At 36.6% G+C, this 5,711-nt stretch overlaps 1 long non-coding RNA gene across 1 annotated transcript; it reads right to left on the bottom strand.

Annotated features, from left to right (window-relative positions):
- Nucleotides 1-4,484: 4,484 nt before the first annotated feature.
- Nucleotides 4,485-5,466, bottom strand: LOC123145140 (uncharacterized). The gene is made up of 2 exons (XR_006472129.1): nucleotides 5,044-5,466; nucleotides 4,485-4,926 (listed from the first exon to the last, which is right to left on the bottom strand). It is a non-coding gene; the product is annotated as an uncharacterized lncRNA (long non-coding RNA).
- Between the last annotated feature and the right edge of the window lie 245 nt (nucleotides 5,467-5,711).

The raw sequence follows: 5,711 nt of genomic DNA, 5'->3' as shown, positions 1-5,711 counted from the left end.
TCACACACAACCGTACCGATACATATTTTCGGGCCGCATGCAGTGTATACGGGGTCTTCTGATCGACCACGTCTCCCTTGTGTGGTTTTTTGTGACGACACGCATATCTGTGGGCTCTCCGAGTGTATATATATCATCCCTTTGACCGATAATGAGGGGTATGTGTTGGCCATGAATGGATTCCTCCTAGTTTGTATTAGGGCCGGTCACCGTCACATGCCGCTCAACCAAAGCTCGAGCCCTTGCGTTGTTAGGATTCCCTCCCACATGCTTGGATTGATGGGTTCGACCTACATCATACCTTGCGTATCTCGTCCTTAACTACCTTACCTTCATGGTTCTTGTCTGTATCGAGAGGTAGGCACCACATCTGAATTGTACATTATTCTATATTGAAAACACACATCACCCCTTCCCAACGTACATTATTTTGGGCCGCATGGAAGAGGTGCTGGTTTTGTGGTCCCTCTCGTGCGATTTTTATGATGGTTCAATCTATTGGCCCAAGCGGTTTATCGACAACAACAACTGTCGTTTGACCAAACGATAGATTCATTGGTCCGTCTTATGGTAGGTCATGGCGACATGCATGTATGACCAAAGTATCGATCATTACGTGCATCCGCCCCGCTGACACGAGTGGGAGGTGGTGGGCCAAGCATCCTAGCTAGGTACGACATTGTACATACATATACATACATAAACACTATTCTGATCACGCGATGATAATAATATTCTAATCACAACCTGACCTGCCCAGGCAGTAGTATGTTGAACTTCCCCCAGTGCTAGGTTGAACATCCGCCAACATTGCCCAACTGATGCTTGCGATATACCGTTGGAAAGCTATGGACACGAGTATCATGACCCAAGTTAAATTTTTGGCAAAATGTGAACGGTTTAAGAGCAGTTTGAAATCCGTTTTTTCTTCGTATAAAAAATGTGAATCGTATTTCCGATCGCATTTCCAAACCATTTATCGGAATGAGGCAGATAATATGGCGTTGGAAAGCTGCTGCAAAACCGCTCCTTATCGTAAAATTTCACAAACAGAACAACCGAGTTCATATTTTCGATGTCATTTCTAAACGGCTAATCCAATTGAGGCAAATGATATGGCGTTGGAAATCTTATGACAATGTGCTACTTTCTCATGTTGAAAGTTTTTTCTAATTTTGAACGGTTTAAAAGTAATTTAGAAAATAGTACAAGTTCCACCGAGTTCGTATTTTCGAGCTAATTTTTTAACCGTACGTCCGAATGCATCAAATGATATGGCGTTGGAAAGCTTGAGGAAATGTGAAACTTTTTGGTATATATTGTTTCTCCCAATTCCTTACGGTTTTAAGTCAACTTTGAAAATGGCTAAAAACGTATTTTCGCCGTAATTTCTACAAACTTTATCGAAGTGGGGCAAATAATATACCATTGAAAAGCTGTGGAAAATTTGAAACTTTTTCATGTTGATGGTTTTCTCTGATTCCTAACCATTTTCAAGTAATTTCGAAAACAGCGGGATCATTCGGTCTACCTTTATCGCGAAACAGATTCTTCAAAAATGCATCGCGTGAAGAACTTGAACTTCTCGGCATGTCTACTTGAACTTCACTCTTTTTTTCACGTGCTTTTTTGCTATAGCTCTCCATCCACTCACCGGAACACTCACCGGAATTGAGCAAGTGATATACCGGTGGAAAGCTGTCGTAAACACGCAACTTTCCCGTGTTAATCATTTTTTCATACTCGCGATGATTTAAATGTTTCTCATGTGAAATTCATTCACTGTAGTAGTTGAACTTCCTGCTGTTTTCACATTGAATTTCTGTGACGTATTTTCGTTTGTAATTTTCTCATCCATTCGTTAGTGTTACACAAATGATATTCCTTTTGTACAAACCTCTCTCACAATAATTTTTTTAACTTTCTCCGACGGTCGACTGGAACTTATAACAACAAAACTATTAGCCTTTACTTTTTTATTCTTTTTTAATACAAAATGCACACCGTGTAGTACGTGACCTTCTGGCAGTTATCAATCTGAACTTCTCTCGGTTACGTGAATATATCTGAGTTTTTTATATTTTTTAATCTGATTTTCTTAATCCTTTTTTATGAATTCTGAAGCGCTCTATTTTTAAAAGTGGAACTTCTTGTTATTTTATTTTTAAACTTCTTGTTTCCATTCTTTAATAACGAGGAAAATCTGAGTTTTCTATAATCATCGAACTTCTCCATCTTTTTAATATGGACTTCCTGGTTTTATTTCTTAATCCTTTTTTATGAAATTTTGAAGCGCTCTATTTTTAAAAGTTGAACTTCTTGTTATTTTATTTTTGAACTTCTTGTTTCCATTCTTTAATAACGAGGAAAATCCGAGTTTTCTATAATCATCGAACTTCTCCATCTTTTTAATATGGACTTCCTGGTTTTATTTCTTAATCTTTTTTTATGAAATTTTGAAGCGCTCTATTTTTAAAAGTTGAACTTCTTGTTTCCATTCTTTGATAACGAGGAAAATCTGAGTTTTTTATAATCATCGAACTTCTCCATCTTTTTAATATGGACTTACTAGTTTTATTTCTTAATCCTTTTTTATGAAATTTTGAAGCGCTCTGTTTTTAAAAGTTGAACTTATTGTTTTTATTTTTGAATTTCTTGTTTCCATTCGTTAATAACAAGGAAAATCTGAGTTTTCTATAATCATCGAACTTCCCGCTGTTTTCACTTTGAACTTCTACCACGTTTTGTTCGTAATTTCCCACCTGTTCATCGGAGTTGCACAAATGATATATAGTGCCGATTACCTCTCTCACAAGAAGTTTTTGAACTTCCCCGTGCTGAGCACCTGAACTTCTAGCAACGAATTTTTTATACTTTAATGTTTTATTCTATTTTCTCATGTGAAATCACACACCATGCAGCACGTGAACTTCTGGCCGTTTTCAATTTGAACTACTCTGTAAAAAACTTGTCCCTAACTCCTAAAGCACTCGTTGAATTTGAGCAAATGATAGCATTGGAAAGCATTTTTTTAACAAATCATGACTAGTTAAGAGCATATTTTGAACATGCTAAGACTTGTTTTGAATGATATACACAAAACATTCAAATTATATTATGGGAATAATACGCATGATATACCATTGGAAAGATTATGTTTGAGAAGCAAATTTTTCATCAATTTTTTTCAAATTCGTCGCCATTTGTGGGTAGTTTTCAAAATGCCAAAAATAGCATCGATTTTTTTTACCTTGTAAATTCTATGTTTTTATAAACTTCGGACTTCTCTTTTATTTTAATTTGAACTTCTTAGTTTTATTTCTAAAAAATAGAAAATTAATTTCTGTAAGTAAACACTGAACAACTTTTTTCATGAATTGAATTAAATACATTTTTTTAGAAATGAGAAGAATTTGTGTTTTCTGCATACATCGAGTTGCTCCATTATTTTAGTAAAAAGGCAAGGTCCAAATATGGGCACATCCATGTTTACAAACCTTTTAAACTGCTCTATTTTTTATATTTGACATTCTTGGTTTTGGAATAAACATTTTGAACTTCTATTTTATTTAAATTTGAACTTCTCCAATTTTTTAGTAAAATGTAGAAACACCATTTTTTATAAACTTTTCGAACTGCTCTTTTTAGTTTTTGAACTTCTTGGTTTATTCTATAGTAACGGGGAAAATTACAGGTTTGTAATAAGCATTGAACCACCCTATTATTTAAATTTGAACTTCAAGGTATTTTTTTTACAAATGTTAAACTTACAAAACAAAATTATGTTTTCCCACGTTTCTATGAACTTACTATGTTATATCTTATGCAGTTTTGTTTTTTTTTCTCGCGGCACTTTTAGGCATTTTTTGTTGTCGGTGAAATGGCCTTTCATTGATGAATTTCTTCAGTATGTGGTACACCTGAACTTATGAATTTATGAAACATGAACTTTGCAAGGTACTATAATTCAAGAAAATTACACGCAACAATACACATACACTTCGTGTGATACATGAATTTACACAAATACTAATGCAAATATCTGAAAGAGCATTCTGATGTGAATCAATGAAGGTATGCATTAAAAAGAAACATACACACATATACAATACACACTTGACCTTCTGTAACACAACATCTTGACCTTCTCAAAAACGAATTTTGAAAGCCAAAATAAATCGTGCATTAGTACAAGTACAAGCACAACATTTTTTTAATATTAAAACAATAAAACCAAATTAGATGTTTTAGAAACATCACAGTTTTGTACTTTTAACTACTCTTTTTAATTAATGAACATCCAGTTTTTAAGGTGAGTTCCTTTTTTCATATAGACTTAGTAGAGTGGCTTCTTTTTCTTTCATGTGCACTTGCTCTATTTTTTGGAGGCTCAACTGCTGGCTGTTGTAATTGCCCAGCACGATATTGTATAATGTTGTTACTACAATTTTCAACTTGGAGTCACATTGAAATGCACAATCATGTAAAAACGGCAGGACGTTTGATGCATTTATAGTAGTATAATGTACATCAGTCATGTAGTACAATGCATCAAACTTCAACCTGGAGTCACATGGACTGAACAATCTACATTTTGTGGCGACTTAAAATCAAAATTTATCTATTTCACAGTGACCATGTCGTCCCTGCCAAAGACATATTCTTTTTCAATTGAAGACCAAAACTCAAAAACAATGGAACAACTAGAGAGGGGATGGCAGGGTGAGTCGCACGCTGCTTTTTCCGGTCCAGCTGGGCGATCGGCCTCGTTACATGAGGCTCGAGAGAAGAGCTCTGGTACATGAGGAAGATGTATGAAGGCACTAGATTTCCTGCCGATGCACAGGTGACGACGGACCGAGTGCTTGCGACCTACCCAGGGCGCCACCGTGACCTTCCCAGGGCGGTGCCGCACCTTGGATGACGCTGGATCCAGGGAAGGGCGTGAAGGTGTTTGGCAGCAGCACGCGAGAATCAATGAATGATGCGAGAACACAAGAATAAGCACTCCATTTTTGGAGATAAACTGGGAAGAAAACCAACCTGTGAAATTGAAACCATTGAACCAAAAACACCAGTTTTTTTTACCTACATATACAGTTGAACTTCAGACATCAAAATCACTTAGTGAACAATACAGAACTGGATAGGGGAAGGAATCGGCGATTGATCTGGATACAGTTTTAGGATAGTGGGAAGGAACCAAATTCACACATCAAAATCTTGGTCTTTTTCAATGTACAAGGCTGTCGTCTTTGTCCCTTCATGTTAAGTAGACTGTCATCTCCCTTAATTAAGTTATTAATCCAAAAACAAATACCGCACCGATACGAGAAGAGCCATGACGGGGGTCCTCAGATTCAGGTTGCTAGTCAGCATAGTTGTCATCACAGCCGCCCATTGCCAAGACAAACGCACCGCAACGACGCCGTCGACCGTCAGGGCTGCAGCGATACATCACTGGACCTGTAGCAGTTGTTTGATAAGTTTAGAGAAGTAAATTAGTAATCCGTCAGTGCCCGGTTTCGAAGATCAAACTAATAAAGAAATTTCTTGCCTCAAATCATGCATCGCACACATATTCCACCACCGCTACTTAAACAACTAGTTTCTCTTTGATGCTTGAGTCACGTGCTTCATGAACGTGCGATAATTATAGTTTCTTCACGATATTGTACTCTAGTCCTTCAGATCATCTTCAAGGCAGGCGA

This window comes from Triticum aestivum, chromosome 6D (genome assembly GCF_018294505.1).
Source record: "Triticum aestivum cultivar Chinese Spring chromosome 6D, IWGSC CS RefSeq v2.1, whole genome shotgun sequence".
Taxonomy (NCBI): domain Eukaryota; kingdom Viridiplantae; phylum Streptophyta; class Magnoliopsida; order Poales; family Poaceae; genus Triticum; species Triticum aestivum.
Note: the sequence above shows the minus strand (reverse complement) of the source record. Positions and strands in the feature narration are given on the sequence as shown.